This window comes from Pseudophryne corroboree, unplaced genomic scaffold, assembly GCF_028390025.1.
Source record: "Pseudophryne corroboree isolate aPseCor3 unplaced genomic scaffold, aPseCor3.hap2 scaffold_480, whole genome shotgun sequence".
NCBI classification, from domain to species: Eukaryota; Metazoa; Chordata; class Amphibia; order Anura; family Myobatrachidae; genus Pseudophryne; species Pseudophryne corroboree.
Genome location: NW_026970092.1, coordinates 325888 through 341506, shown reverse-complemented (window position 1 = coordinate 341506; position 15619 = coordinate 325888). Strand labels below are relative to the sequence as shown.

Here is a 15619-nt window from a genome sequence, read left to right as displayed (position 1 = left end):
CGAAAACCCCTGTTATGGTGTAGGGTACCTGGCCTTCTCTGATGTAATCAGAGTTAGATTTGATTCAGTGATTTTATAAAAACAGCTAGGAAGCACAATTTAGCAGCGGGTTGCAGAGAAAAAGAAATATGCTGGCAAAAAAATCCAATTGAGTGATTAAACAGCTCTTCATTTTCTGGCTTTATTTTTATGCTAACAAATTTGTTCTCTGAAAAGTGTCCACAAAGCCAAGTCTCTGATTAACACCTTTGTAGGGATGGTTTTTCACCTATTACTAAATTAAACTTGCTTCATTGGAAAGGCAGCAAGATGCATCCTCATTTCAATATCTACTGAAATAATACAGGTTTACACCAGGAAACATTAATGCCACTGCATCCTTGCTGCTTTCTCATGTGGAAGTCTGTTTAATGTGAAAACAAGGTGATATCTAATTAGCACACAGGTAAGGAATTAAGAAAATCTTTATTTAAGGGTGAAGATGTTTCTCACAAAATCGTTGCCCCAATGCATCATTGAAATTCAAGCTGGAAAGATGATTTTAATATATCACTTGTACATTTTGTATTGCTCTTCTGGTGACAATGTAGTTTGTTTTTGTCAATTACCATTTTAATAATAGGGTAAAGAAAATTAAGTGGATTTTTGAAAGAAAACAATACTGTCAATATACTATTAAAACAAATTAAAATGGTAAAAGTTATTGTACTTTAAGTAAAAATAAAAGCTAAAATATCAATCCCAGTTTTGGATTACTTTAATGAACAAAAAAAAAATGCATATAGCAATGGATAGTTTCAATCTGCCTACCTCTGGGTTATGGGCCCAGCATGCTTCCATTGCAGTACTCTGCTGCACATGTAAGTGCAAGAGATCCTGAAGCACTCACTCATCATGTGAAAGTACCAATGTGTTTCTTCATTGGTTGCTGGAAGAAACATCTTACAAAAACTCTCCAGATTATTGACTTTTTAAAGTTTTTCTAGGAAACGTTCTAGATGAATGCTTATTAGTCTTTGTCAGTATATACTTTTTGCAAAGTGTCTCTGTGGCGCAATCGGTTAGTGTGTTCAGCTATTAATCAAAAGTTGGTGGTTCAATCCCACCCAGGGACGTAATTGACCTTGTGGTCAGATTTTGGAGATCTTTAAGTAGACAAGTCAAAATTGCAAACCCCCTCTTATGGTGTAGGGTACCTGGCCTTCTCTGATGTAATCAGAGTTAGATTTGATTAAGTGATTTTATAAAAAAACAGCTAGGAAGCACAATTTAGCAGTGGGTTGCAGAGAAAAAGAAAAATGCTGGCAGAAAAATCCAATTGAGTGATTAAACAGCTCTTAATTTTCTGGCTTTATTTTTATGATAACAAATTTGTTCTCTGAAAAGTGTCCACAAAACCAAGTATCTGATTAACATCTTTGTAGGGATGGTTTTTCACCTATTACTAAATTAAACTTGCTTCATTGGAAAGGCAGCAAGATGCATCCTCATTTCAATATCTACGGAAATAATACAGGTTGACACCATGAAAAATTAACGCCACTGCATCTTTGCTGTTTTCTCATGTGGAAGTCTGTTTAATGTGAAAACAAGGTGATATCTAATTAGCACACAGGTAAGGAATTAAGAAAATCTTTATTTAAGGGTGAAGATGTTTCTCACAAAATCGTTGCCCCAATGCATCATTGAAATCCAAGCTGGAAAGATGATTTTAATATATCACTTGTACATTTTGTATTGCTCTTCTGGTGACAATGTAGTTTGTTTTTGTCAATTACCATTTTAATAATCGGGTAAAGAAAATTAAGTGGATTTTTGAAAGAAAACAATACTGTCAATATACTATTAAAACAAATTAAAATGGTAAAAGTTATTGTACTTTAAGTAAAAATAAAAGAGCAAAAATATCAATCCCAGTTTTGGTTTACTTTAATTAACAAAAAAAAATGCATATAGCAGAGGATAGTTTCAATCTGCCTACCTCTGGGTTATGGACCCAGCATGCTTCCATTACAGTACTCTGCTGCACATGTAATTGCAAGAGATCCTGAAGCACTCACTCATCATGGGAAAGTACCAATGTGTTTCTTCATTGGTTGATGGAAGAAACATCTTACAAAAACTCTCCAGATTATTGACTATTTAAAGTTTTTCTAGGAAACATTCTAGATGAATGCTTATTAGCCTTTGTCAGTATGTACTTTTGCAAAGTGTCGCTGTGGCGCAATCAGTTAGTGTGTACGGCTATTAACCAAAAGGTTGGTGGTTCAATCCCACCCAGGGACGTAATTGACCTTGTTATCAGATTTTGGTGATCTTTAAGTAGACAAGTCAAAATTTCAAAAACCCCTGTTATGGTGTAGGGTACCTGGCCTTCTCTGATGTAATCAGAGTTAGATTTGATTCAGTGATTTTATAAAAACAGCTAGGAAGCACAATTTAGCAGTGGTTTGCAGAGAAAAAGAAATATGCTGGCAAAAAAATCCAATTGAGTGATTAAACAGCTCTTCATTTTCTGGCTTTATTTTTATGATAACAAATTTGTTCTCTGAAAAGTGTCCACAAAGCCAAGTATCTGATTAACATCTTTGTAGGGATGGTTTTTCACCTATTACTAAATTAAACTTGCTTCATTGGAAAGGCAGCAAGATGCATCCTCATTTCAATATCTACTGAAATAATACAGGTTGACACCAGGAAACATTAACGCCACTGCATCCTTGCTGCTTTCTCATGTGGAAGTCTGTTTAATGTGAAAACAAGGTGATATCTAATTAGCACACAGGTAAGGAATTAAGAAAATCTTTATTTAAGGGTGAAGATGTTTCTCACAAAATCGTTGCCCCCAATGCATCATTGAAATTCAAGCTGGAAAGATGATTTTAATATATCACTTGTACATTTTGTATTGCTCTTCTGGTGACAATGTAGTTTGTTTTTGTCAATTACCATTTTAATAATAGGGTAAAGAAAATTAAGTGGATTTTTGAAAGAAAACAATACTGTCAATATACTATTAAAACAAATTAAAATGGTAAAAGTTATTGTACTTTAAGTAAAAATAAAAGAGCAAAAATATCAATCCCAGTTTTGGATTACTTTAATTAACAAAAAAAAATGCATATAGCAGAGGATAGTTTCAATCTGCCTACCTCTGGGTTATGGGCCCAGCATGCTTCCATTGCAGTACTCTGCTGCACATGTAAGTGCAAGAGATCCTGAAGCACTCACTCATCATGGGAAAGTACCAATGCGTTTCTTCATTGGTTGATGGAAGAAACATCTTACAAAAACTCTCCAGATTATTGACTTTTTAAAGTTTTCTAGGAAACGTTCTAGATGAATGCTTATTAGCCTTTGTCAGTATGTACTTTTGCAAAGTGTCGCTGTGGCGCAATCAGTTAGTGTGTACGGCTATTAACCAAAAGGTTGGTGGTTCAATCCCACCCAGGGACGTAATTGACCTTGTTATCAGATTTTGGTGATCTTTAAGTAGACAAGTCAAAATTTCAAAAACCCCTGTTATGGTGTAGGGTACCTGGCCTTCTCTGATGTAATCAGAGTTAGATTTGATTCAGTGATTTTATAAAAACAGCTAGGAAGCACAATTTAGCAGTGGTTTGCAGAGAAAAAGAAATATGCTGGCAAAAAAATCCAATTGAGTGATTAAACAGCTCTTCATTTTCTGGCTTTATTTTTATGATAACAAATTTGTTCTCTGAAAAGTGTCCACAAAGCCAAGTATCTGATTAACATCTTTGTAGGGATGGTTTTTCACCTATTACTAAATTAAACTTGCTTCATTGGAAAGGCAGCAAGATGCATCCTCATTTCAATATCTACTGAAATAATACAGGTTGACACCAGGAAACATTAATGCCACTGCATCCTTGCTGCTTTCTCATGTGGAAGTCTGTTTAATGTGAAAACATGGTGATATCTAATTAGCACACAGGTAAGGAATTAAGAAAATCTTTATTTAAGGGTGAAGATGTTTCTCACAAAATCGTTGCCCCAATGCATCATTGAAATTCAAGCTGGAAAGATGATTTTAATATATCACTTGTACATTTTGTATTGCTCTTCTGGTGACAATGTAGTTTGTTTTTGTCAATTACCATTTTAATAATAGGGTAAAGAAAATTAAGTGGATTTTTGAAAGAAAACAATACTGTCAATATACTATTAAAACAAATTAAAATGGTAAAAGTTATTGTACTTTAAGTAAAAATAAAAGAGCAAAAATATCAATCCCAGTTTTGGATTACTTTAATTAACAAAAAAAAATGCATATAGCAGAGGATAGTTTCAATCTGCCTACCTCTGGGTTATGGGCCCAGCATGCTTCCATTGCAGTACTCTGCTGCACATGTAAGTGCAAGAGATCCTGAAGCACTCACTCATCATGGGAAAGTACCAATGCGTTTCTTCATTGGTTGATGGAAGAAACATCTTACAAAAACTCTCCAGATTATTGACTTTTTAAAGTTTTCTAGGAAACGTTCTAGATGAATGCTTATTAGCCTTTGTCAGTATGTACTTTTGGAAAGTGTCGCTGTGGCGCAATCAGTTAGTGTGTACGGCTATTAACCAAAAGGTTGGTGGTTCAATCCCACCCAGGGACGTAATTGACCTTGTTATCAGATTTTGGTGATCTTTAAGTAGACAAGTCAAAATTTCAAAAACCCCTGTTATGGTGTAGGGTACCTGGCCTTCTCTGATGTAATCAGAGTTAGATTTGATTCAGTGATTTTATAAAAACAGCTAGGAAGCACAATTTAGCAGTGGTTTGCAGAGAAAAAGAAATATGCTGGCAAAAAAATCCAATTGAGTGATTAAACAGCTCTTCATTTTCTGGCTTTATTTTTATGATAACAAATTTGTTCTCTGAAAAGTGTCCACAAAGCCAAGTATCTGATTAACATCTTTGTAGGGATGGTTTTTCACCTATTACTAAATTAAACTTGCTTCATTGGAAAGGCAGCAAGATGCATCCTCATTTCAATATCTACTGAAATAATACAGGTTGACACCAGGAAACATTAACGCCACTGCATCCTTGCTGCTTTCTCATGTGGAAGTCTGTTTAATGTGAAAACAAGGTGATATCTAATTAGCACACAGGTAAGGAATTAAGAAAATCTTTATTTAAGGGTGAAGATGTTTCTCACAAAATCGTTGCCCCAATGCATCATTGAAATTCAAGCTGGAAAGATGATTTTAATATATCACTTGTACATTTTGTATTGCTCTTCTGGTGACAATGTAGTTTGTTTTTGTCAATTACCATTTTAATAATAGGGTAAAGAAAATTAAGTGGATTTTTGAAAGAAAACAATACTGTCAATATACTATTAAAACATATTAAAATGGTAAAAGTTATTGTACTTTAAGTAAAAATAAAAGAGAAAAAATATCAATCCCAGTTTTGGATTACTTTAATTAACAAAAAAAAAATGCATATAGCAGAGGATAGTTTCAATCTGCCTACCTCTGGGTTATGAACCCAGCATGCTTTCATTACAGTACTCTGCTGCACATTTAAGTGCAAGAGATCCTGAAGCACTCACTCATCATGGGAAAGTACCAATGTGTTTCTTCGTTGGTTGATGGAAGAAACATCTTACAAAAACTCTCCAGATTATTGACTTTTTAAAGTTTTTCTAGGAAACGTTCTAGATGAATGCTTATTAGCCTTTGTCAGTATGGACTTTTGCAAAGTGTCTCTGTGGTGCAATCGGTTAGTGTGATTGGTTATTAACCAAAGTGTTGGTGGTTCAATCCCACCCAGGGATGTGATTGACCTTGTTATCAGATTTTGGTGATCTTTAAGTAGACAAGTCAAAATTTCAAAAACCCCTGTTATGGTGTAGGGTACCTGGCCTTCTCTGATGTAATCAGAGTTAGATTTGATTCAGTGATTTTATAAAAACAGCTAGGAAGCACAATTTAGCAGTGGTTTGCAGAGAAAAAGAAATATGCTGGCAAAAAAATCCAATTGAGTGATTAAACAGCTCTTCATTTTCTGGCTTTATTTTTATGCTAACAAATTTGTTCTCTGAAAAGTATCCACAAAGCCAAGTATCTGATTAACATCTTTGTAGGGATGGTTTTTCACCTATTACTAAATTAAACTTGCTTCATTGGAAAGGCAGCAAGATGCATCCTCATTTCAATATCTACTGAAATAATACAGGTTGACACCAGGAAACATTAACGCCACTGCATCCCTGCCGATGATAACCTCAAGTTGGGTCATTCGGTGCTGCAGAGTCGTACGCACTCTTCCACCCGTTCAAGAGCTTTGGTATAACCCCATGGTTCTTAATGTGACCCCAGCATCCTCTAGGTCGTATGAGAAAATAGGATTTTAATACCTACCGGTAAATCCTTTTCTCTTAGTCTGTAGAGGATGCTGGGCACCCGTCCCAGTCCATACTGTGTCTGCAGTTATTACTTGTGGTTATACACATGTTGTGTTATGGTTCTGGTCAGCTTTTTGCTGCAATTGTTCATGCCGTTGGCTTGTGTTCTGTTGAATGCCACGTTCTGCGGCATGCTTAAGGTGTGAGCTGGTAAGATGCTCACCTTAGTTTAACAATAAATCCTTTCCTCGAAATGTCCGTCTCCCTGGGCACAGTTCCTATAACTGGAGTCTGGAGGAGGGGCATAGAGGGAGGAGCCAGTTCACACCCTTTGATAGTCTTAAAGTGCCCATGTCTCTTGCGGATCCCGTCTATACCCCATGGTTCTTAATGTGACCCCAGCATCCTCTACGGACTAAGAGAAAAGGATGCCCTTGCGCACTATCCTGACTTCTCCTCCCGTCTGCTTACTTTGTGCCTTCCAACACACAATGCGAACTACAGGTGGTGCTGCAGGGCCCACACCCTTTTACTTGCCTTACAGAACAGCTCTGGAGCTGTTACAGTGCCCAGCTGCTGCAAGAAATCAGCTTGAATGCTTCAGGGGATGGGGCATGGCCAACATGAGCCCCACACCAAAGGAGGGTGGGGGTGTTTAATGAGAACTAGGGGTCATCCAAGCACCGCAAAAGGCCGCCATGCCCTGCACGCCCCTTTTCTCTTTTCATATGCAGATGAGGGTTCCAGCCAACTTTGGCCCACTGCTTGGATAACATCACTGTATGCAAATCCGTCTGCTGCAGACCTTCCCCCAGGAATGCTTGTACTAGATGTTGCATATGGTTTGATATTTGATGGTGCTTCAGTATTAGGCAGCCTTCCGCCCTCCCATGTTCATCTGACAAGATGTGGTCTCCCTGCAGTTGTTGTCCCCAGACGAGAGTTCCCTTGTGCTTCCTCAGTTGAATCTCCTTAACTTGACGGGGGAAGGGCTGCCAGAGCAGACACCCTCCCCAGCCCTATCCCAACTCATACTTATTTTGCATATGAGATTTCTTGATCATGAAGATTGTTCTCACAGGGTGAGGTTCATCCATTATATTTTAAAATAGGAAGGTACAAATTACATATTTGAATTGCATTTATGTGCTGGATTCAAATGTCCCCCCCCCCCCTTCCATTCTCAATTGTGCCCGTCAGCAGCTATTCTAAGGTTGCTGCCAATGGGTGTGACACATTAATTTCTTCTGTGGGGTACACTGGACTCCACAAGGATTCACATTGGGGTGTAGAGTAGGATCTTGATCTGAGGCACCAACCGGCTCAAAGCTTTTGACTGTTCCCAAGATGCTCAGTGCATTCTCCTCTATAACCCCGCTTCCATGAACAGGGAGCTCAGTGTGTAGTTGGTGCCTTCAGTAGCAGGCCACTTAACAGGGGCCTGCCTCAGGCAGCCTATTCTTAGCTATAAATTTTGACAAGAAAAGAAGAACTTGTTTTATGAGAATCTACAAGGGCTGCAGCAGGCTAGGTCTAATAGACATCTTTACTGCAGCTTCATCACTCCCAGCGGCGCTGTATACTCCCGTGCCCTGGTTGCTGGGTCACTGCAGCGGAGGCTCCGGTTTCATCCTAAGGTCAGTCACACACACACCACCCTTCCGGATCACGAGGCCGCTGTTGAAGGGGAGCGTGGCCGTAGGGGGTGGACCGTGTGCGCACTGGCGTGGACACTGATTACTGGGCAGCCGCTCCACTAGTCACCAGGTACAGTTAAGGAGCACAGGTCTGGGGGTTTTTCTCCTATATTAACCCAATTTTGTACTGCCCGCAGCGCATTGTGATAGGTAATAGGGCCTGATTCAGGTTGGATTGCAATCACAATAAGCGATCCAACTGCAAAAATTGCTAAGAGCATACGCATGTGCCTGCATTTTCTGCGGCACCCTGCAGAGAATGCGATCGCCTCTGCCTGTCAATCGGGGCGGGGGGGGGGGATAGGTGGGTCAGCAACACTCCATTTCCAAGTCAGGGATGGAGCGGTGCGGGGGCAATGCTTCAAAATGGGGTCTGCAACGGAGGAGACACAGGGGGCGTGGTCACAGCGGCTGTATGACATCACATTCAGCCGCTGTGATCACAAAAATGGTGGCGGCTTCCTGCGCGCACATACAGTCTGCACCAGCAGGAGGCTACACCATTTTTTATGATCACGCTGAACTGCAGTGCGACTGCAATTACAGCATGGTCAAGAAGGGAGGCGTCATGCTGGGTGGCCATGCTTTTTCACTGTGCAGGAGCCAGCACCGCTCACACACTAGTCCCCGGGTGCAGCCCCCAACCCCCGGGACACCCGGAGCAACAAAATGTAGATTCAGGCCACCAGGCCACGTCCCTACCTATGAAACCATGCCTCCTTTTTACCATTGCGCTGCTTATCTGCGCGTACTGCATTACAATCTCCCTCGACACCTCTCTGGGTGTCACCAGTAATAGTGACACCTCTGCCATGCTTGTAGCAGCTGGTCCTAAGATCTACGCCTCAAGCCCTGAGTGTTTGCCCTTGTGACTTGTTGATCATCATAGCGAAGCAGATGCTTACAGAAAACTGCAGGGGCTTAGATTGAAAATAAAAAAATTGATGGGTATAAGGTAGAGAGGAGCGGGTTCGGTTCTCCGAGAACCGAATTCCCCACGAACTCCACGTGGTTTACACTGGTCCGAGGCAGGCTCGGTTGTTCCCGCCTGACTCGGAAAACCTGAACAAGGGAAAATGTCATCATCCCGCTGTCGGATTCTCGCGAGATTCGGATTCCATATAAAGAGCTGCGCGTTGCCGCCATTTTTACTCGTGCATTGAAGAGAGAGCGGAATGGACGTGGCTATGTTCTCTCAGTGGAAATCTCAATAGCAGTGCTCAGTATCAGTGGTTACTTATTGCTGCTCAGTAATACTAGTAGTGTGTCTCTCCTGCTCAGTGTCAGTTCTCAGTAGTATCCTCATCAGTGCTCAGTATCACTGCTCATTGTCTTGTGCTGCATTGTGGTGCTCAGCATACTACAGTACATTACTAATAGTCCAGTGCTGCATCTTGCTGCTCAGTGTCAGTTCTAGTATCCTCATCAGTGCTCACAATCACTGTTCATTGCATTTTGGTTTTCTGTATACTACAGTAACATAGTAATATAGTAACATATAGTAACATAGTTTTTGAGGTTGAATAGAGGCAAATTGCCCATCGTGTTCAACCTGTTTTAAGTTGTGATGATTCTACATACTTGCTGAATAATGTTTTATGACTAGTTAGCTACTATAACTCATGTTACCCCCGGATTAACCATGTTGATATTTTAAGTATTATAACCTTGGATAGCTTTTTCATTCAGAAATGTATCCATTCCTTTTTTAAATCCAATTACAGAGTCCGCCATTACCACCTTCCCTGGCAGGGAATTCCACATCCTGATTGCCCTAACAGTGAAGATCATAGTATCTCACCTGGCAGGTAAGTAGGAGTTGGGCTAGAGCTGTGGAGGATTGCTGCTCGGGCACCCCCTCTCAAGTGAAGGAGATCCAACTGAGGCAGCACAAGGGAACTCTCGAAAGAAGAACAAGGCTAGAGGAAGATCTGAGACAAAGAAATCTGACTTTTACCAGAGCTGACCAGAGGAAAGCACAAACACAGTCCCCCACTCAGTGGCGTAACTACTGCCCCCGCAGTCCTCGCGGTGGCTTGGGGGCGAGGGGCTGCGGGGGCGCCACTGATTACAGCAGACTGACATGCGGACGAACGTCCGCATGTCAGTCTGCTTTATTGGAGGGACACGGCGGGCGCAGCGTGTGCCTATCCTGTGTCCCTCCTGAGCCCTGCATCATCTCCGGCGGCCCGCGGGTCTAATAGGGGGAAGTGCCGTCCGTGAGCCAATTAGAGCTCACGGACGGCACTTCCCCCTATCAGACCCGCGGCCGCCGGAGATGATGCAGGACTCAGGAGGGACACAGGAGAGGCACACGCTGCGCCCGCCGTGTCCCTCCAAGTTCTCCAACAAGCGGCGGCTGCACTGCGGCATATCTGTCACGGGGGGGGAGAGAGGAGAGGGTGTCTGGCACCGGGGAATATATGGCCATTGGGGGGGGGATGTCAGGCACTAGGGGGGATATCCGGCACTGGGGCATATATGACACTGTGGGGGGGGGCGGGGGATATCTGGCACTAGGGCATATCTGGCACTGGGGAAGGGGGGGGGGGGGATATCTGGCACTGGGGCATATATGGCACTGGGGGGGGGGGGATATCTGGCACTAGGGCATATCGCACTGGGGGGGGGGGATGTCTGGCACTGGGGGGGATATCTGGCACTGGGGCATATATGGCACTGGGGGGGATATCTGGCACTGGGGCATATATGGCACTGGGGGGGGGATATCTGGCACGGGGTGGATATGTGGCACTGGGGGGGGGGGGATATCTGGCACTGGGAGGGAATATCTGGCCCTGGGGCTTATATGGCACTGGGGGAGAATATCTGGCACTGGGGGGGAATATCTGTCACTGGGGATATATGGCACTCGGGGGGAATATATGGCACTGGCGGCATATCTGGCACTGGGGGAATATCTGGCACTGGGGGCATATGTGGCACTGGGGGGGAATATATGGCACTGGCGGCATATCTGGCATGGGGGGAATATCTGGCACTGGGGGCATATGTGGCACTGGGGGGGAATATCTGGCACTGGGGGCATATCTGGCACTGGGGGGGTATATGTGTACCTGGCACATGGGGGGGGGGCTATATTTGGCACCGGGGGCATGTGAGTACCTGGCACCGTGGGGAAATATCTGGCACTGGGGACATATGTGGCACTGGGAGCACAGCCCTAGCAACAAGGACTACCTCCTAGCAACGAGCATGACACCCAGTGCATGAAACACCTGACAACGAGCATGACACCCAGTGCATGAAACACCTGGCAACGAGCATGACACCCAGTGCATGAAACCCCTGACAACGAGAAGGTAATTGAAAAGTAATTAGAAGCCTTACTGTAGGACTTAATGTGTAATGGGCATTACGGTGTGTGGCATAATGTATCACGGACATTGTGGTGTGTGTCATAATGTGTCACAGGCATTACGGTGTATGGTATACTATATCGCGGGCATTGTGATATGTGGTATAATGTCTCAGGGTCATTGCAGTGTGTGGCATAATGTATCACGGACATTGCGGTGTGTGTCATAATGTGTCAGGCATTACGGTGTGTGGTATACTATATCACGGGCATTGTGGTATGTGGTATAATGTCTCAGGGTCATTGCAGTGTGGCATAATACATAACGGGCATTGCGGTGTGTGGCATAGGGTATAACGGGCAGGGCATTGCGGTATGTGTCACAGGCATTACGGTGTATGGTATACTATATCACGGGCATTGTGGTATAATGTCTCAAGGTCATTGCGGTGTGTGTCATAATGTGTCACAGGCATTGTATGTGCTATAATGTATCAGGGGCATTGCAGTGTGTAGCATAATGTATAACGGGCATTGCGATTCCTGTCATAATGTGTCGGGGGCATTACGGTGTGTGGCATAATGTGTCGGGGGCATTACAGTGTGTGCATATTGTGTCATGTGCATTGTTGTGTGCGGCATAATGTCTAAGGGCCATTGCAGTATGTGGCATAATGTATACTGGGCATTACTATAAGGAGGAAAAATGACAAATAATGTAAGGGGCATGAATCAGGATTATTTTTCTTTCCTGTGGTGGCTAACGTCTGGGCGTGCAGGTTGCAAAACTGGGGTATAAGGTAGTCTTTTCCTGCAATACCACGCCCCTTTACGAGAAACCACGCCCATTCCAACAAAACCACACCCCTTTTTTTGCAGCGCGCGCCTTCGGCGCGCGCATATTTATCCCTTTCTTGCTCCCAGTTATGCAGCGGGGGGGGGGGGGGGGGGGGGGGCGCCAAAAATTTTTTGGCTTGGGGGAGAAAAATTTCTAGTTACGCCACTGCCCCCACTACCACAAATAATGCAGTCGAGTTTCCCACATTTGGGGAAATCACAGGGGTCAGCATACCCAGAATGCAATGAATGAACCTCACCCTGGGAGAACAATCTTCATGACCATGGTATCTCCTATGCAAAATAAGTATGATTTGGGATAGGGCTGGGGAGGGCCGCTGCTCAGGCACATCTCTGTCAAGTAAAGGAGATTCAACTGAGGCAGCACAAGGGAACTCTCATCTGGGGACAACAACTGCAGGGAGAACACATATTTTCAGATGAAAATCTTGGTCATGCTCTGGTTTCTCTTCAGAACGAACAAATCTTTCGCCTTTTACTAAAGATTTCCGTGGAGAGGAGCAAAACTGAGTTTTACCTCAATTTTTGCATGCCCCATCTTTTTGGGGTTTCTTTTATCGGTTTAAAGATAGAATGAGTGTGCTTTAATGAAAGCTCATTTGCATAGAAATTACAGTAAATGTTTGTTTCTTTTCAAACAGAACTTTCTTGACCATGCTACTTGCTTGAAAGATCTGGGAGCACATGGAATACAGTACAAACCATGCTTATAGCAAGGAGAAGCCAGGTGAGAAATCTGCTTTCTTTCAAATTGGGCGCTCACTTTGATCTGAATGAGGACTGCTGGCATGGCACTCAGGCGACAGGTGGAATCTTGGTCATGCTCTGGTTTCTCTTCAGAATGAACAAATCTTTCGCCTTTTATTAAAGATTATCCGTGGAGAGGAGCAAAACTGAGTTTTATCTCAATTTTTGCATGCCCCATATTATTGGGGTTTCTTTTATCAGTTTAAAGACAGAACGAGTGAGCTTTCTTGTTGGCTTTAATGTAAGTTTATTTGTATAACAATGACAGTAAATGTCTGTTTCTTTTCAAGCAGAACTTTCTTGACCATACTAATTGCTTGAAAGATCTGGGAGCACATGGAAAAGAGTACAAACCATGCTTATAGCAAGGGGAAGCCTGGTGAGAAATCTGCTTTCTTTCTTTCATATTGGGTGCTCACTTTGAGCTGAATGAGGACTGCTGGCATGGCACTCAGGCGACAGGTGGAATCTTGGTCATGCTCTGGTTTCTCGTCAGAACGAACAAATCTTTCGCCTTTTACTAAAGATTTCCGTGGAGAGGAGCAAAACTGAGTTTTATCTAAATTTTTGCATGCCCCATATTATTGGGGTTTCTTTTATCAGTTTAAAGACAGAACGAGTGTGCTTTCTTGTTAGCTTTAATGTAAGTTGCCATAGATGCAGTGAAACACGCGTGTAGGGCACGGCGTGTCCGCGTGTATTTGACTCATGTGAAATGTTATAAAACAAAAATATATGATTATGATGTTAGCTGTTAGTCTCCACTAATAGGGAATAGAAGCTGAGCTATAAGAAAGGAATACACTAGATATGATGTCACTTAGCAATTACAATGTCTAAAGTGCATACAGATAGCTACTAATAACTCTTGATAAGAATGTATATCAGTGTGGGTATATTTATATGATGGGATATTGGGACTAGTGAATATATATCACTCCTGCTGTCCAGATTGGCAATAACCAGACAATTATGATAAGAGTAGAGATGTCACATGGGCTGCTATAGATATTAATTTAATGCTGTATGTGTCATTTGTTACAAATGGATACATTTTCTATGAGTCAGCCTAGCAGCTGCATGTTCTAACAGAACACTATCCTCACACAGAATCTGCTAACCTTGAGATAACTAAATGACAGTGTGTAACAGTCTCTTTACTATAAGACTGTTACAAAGTAATACAGAATCTGCTAACCTTGAGATAACTAAATGACAGTGTGTAACAGTCTCTTTACTATAAGACTGTTACAAAGTAATACCGGTATATATATTTGAAGTCAGTCTAGCAGCTGTGTGTTCCAGCAGTTTATAAGACAAAGAAAATCTCCTATTGTGGAATCTAGACACATGGGACTGCTGGCCTGTGTCATACTATTTATATGTAATACCAGTAACATGTATATAACTGTTACATAATTGTTACAAATGGATAAATCTTTGAGTCAGCCTAGCAGCTGCATGTCCTAACAGGACACCATAAATCCTTTACAGTGTAACAAATTGATTGGTAACACTTAAAGGCTGGAGAGCAGTTATATGCCTTACTAGCATACTCAATATACCACATTATTACACCAGTTACCACGATTATTGACAGCGCATTTGATATATTATATTACCCTCACACTGAGTCTGTTTACCTTTAGATAACTAAGTGACCGAATATGTAACGGTTTCTCTATCATAAGACTGTTACAAAGTGAGATAGATATATTTGGAAGTCAGTCAAACAGCTGTGTGTTTCAGCGGTTTATAAGAAAATTCCTCATTGTGGAATCTGGACCACTAAGGGTTATTATATATATAGCACATGGAATTGCCACATCTCCCTATATGATAATTTCATTACACTGTAACATAATAAGAATTAACTCTTTAACAGTGTAAATAGAGAGTAATGAATCTCTGACACATGGAATATATTATTTCTTAGATGAATTGGATAAACCATTATGACAGACACTTTGCTTCCTAATAAGAATTGAGGTGACTATACCTCTAAGGAAAGCATTATTGCCTACGCCTAGATCAGATTAAATAAGATCTGGCTGAATATATGAAGGAAGGTTGCTATTTATATGAGAATTGGAATTGCTATATTCCTTAAGGCAACCCCACCGATTGATATATGTTGTCAATTAAGTATATCTGAACGGCTATATCTGGACCAGATTTAATAAGATCTGGCTGATTATATGAAGGAGGGCTGCTATTTATATTAGAATTGCCATATTCCTTAAGGCAACCGCACCTGTTGGTATATCTCGCCAATTAACTATATCTAAACAGCTAAATTAAAGCTATTCATCATTTTTTTAGTTTGGATATTAATAAATATGATCTTTCCATGATGCATAGAGATTTCCCTATCAAGTGATTCCTTATCCGATATAGAAAGCTATGGTATTGAATTTAGGAATATAGTCTTAGGGGACACAGAGAAATAAGTGATCCCCATCTACCTAAGCACCCCACAAATTGGAGGTTAGCTTACCGGTTATACTCAATCACCCCCACAAATTCGCCAATGGGGATGGCTTCCCGGGAGGTAACCCCTATTGAGTGAAGGGAGTATATAGGATACGACCCAGTGGTACCTGACGACATAGATACTAACAGCTATTTAATAA

General features: G+C 41.8%; 3 non-coding genes and 1 pseudogene across 3 annotated transcripts; 3 read left to right on the top strand and 1 right to left on the bottom strand.

Annotated features, from left to right (window-relative positions):
* Nucleotides 1-12356: 12356 nt before the first annotated feature.
* On the bottom strand, nucleotides 12357-12529 carry LOC135028594 (U1 spliceosomal RNA; annotated as a pseudogene).
* Nucleotides 12530-12673: 144 nt separating this feature from the next.
* LOC135028725 (U5 spliceosomal RNA) lies at nucleotides 12674-12789 on the top strand. Its single transcript, XR_010224959.1, has one exon. It is a non-coding gene; the product is annotated as a U5 spliceosomal RNA (small nuclear RNA).
* A 270-nt stretch (nucleotides 12790-13059) lies between these two features.
* Nucleotides 13060-13176, top strand: LOC135028756 (U5 spliceosomal RNA). The gene has a single exon (XR_010224989.1). It is a non-coding gene; the product is annotated as a U5 spliceosomal RNA (small nuclear RNA).
* Nucleotides 13177-13462: 286 nt separating this feature from the next.
* On the top strand, nucleotides 13463-13578 carry LOC135028736 (U5 spliceosomal RNA). The gene has a single exon (XR_010224969.1). It is a non-coding gene; the product is annotated as a U5 spliceosomal RNA (small nuclear RNA).
* The last annotated feature ends 2041 nt before the right edge of the window (nucleotides 13579-15619 follow it).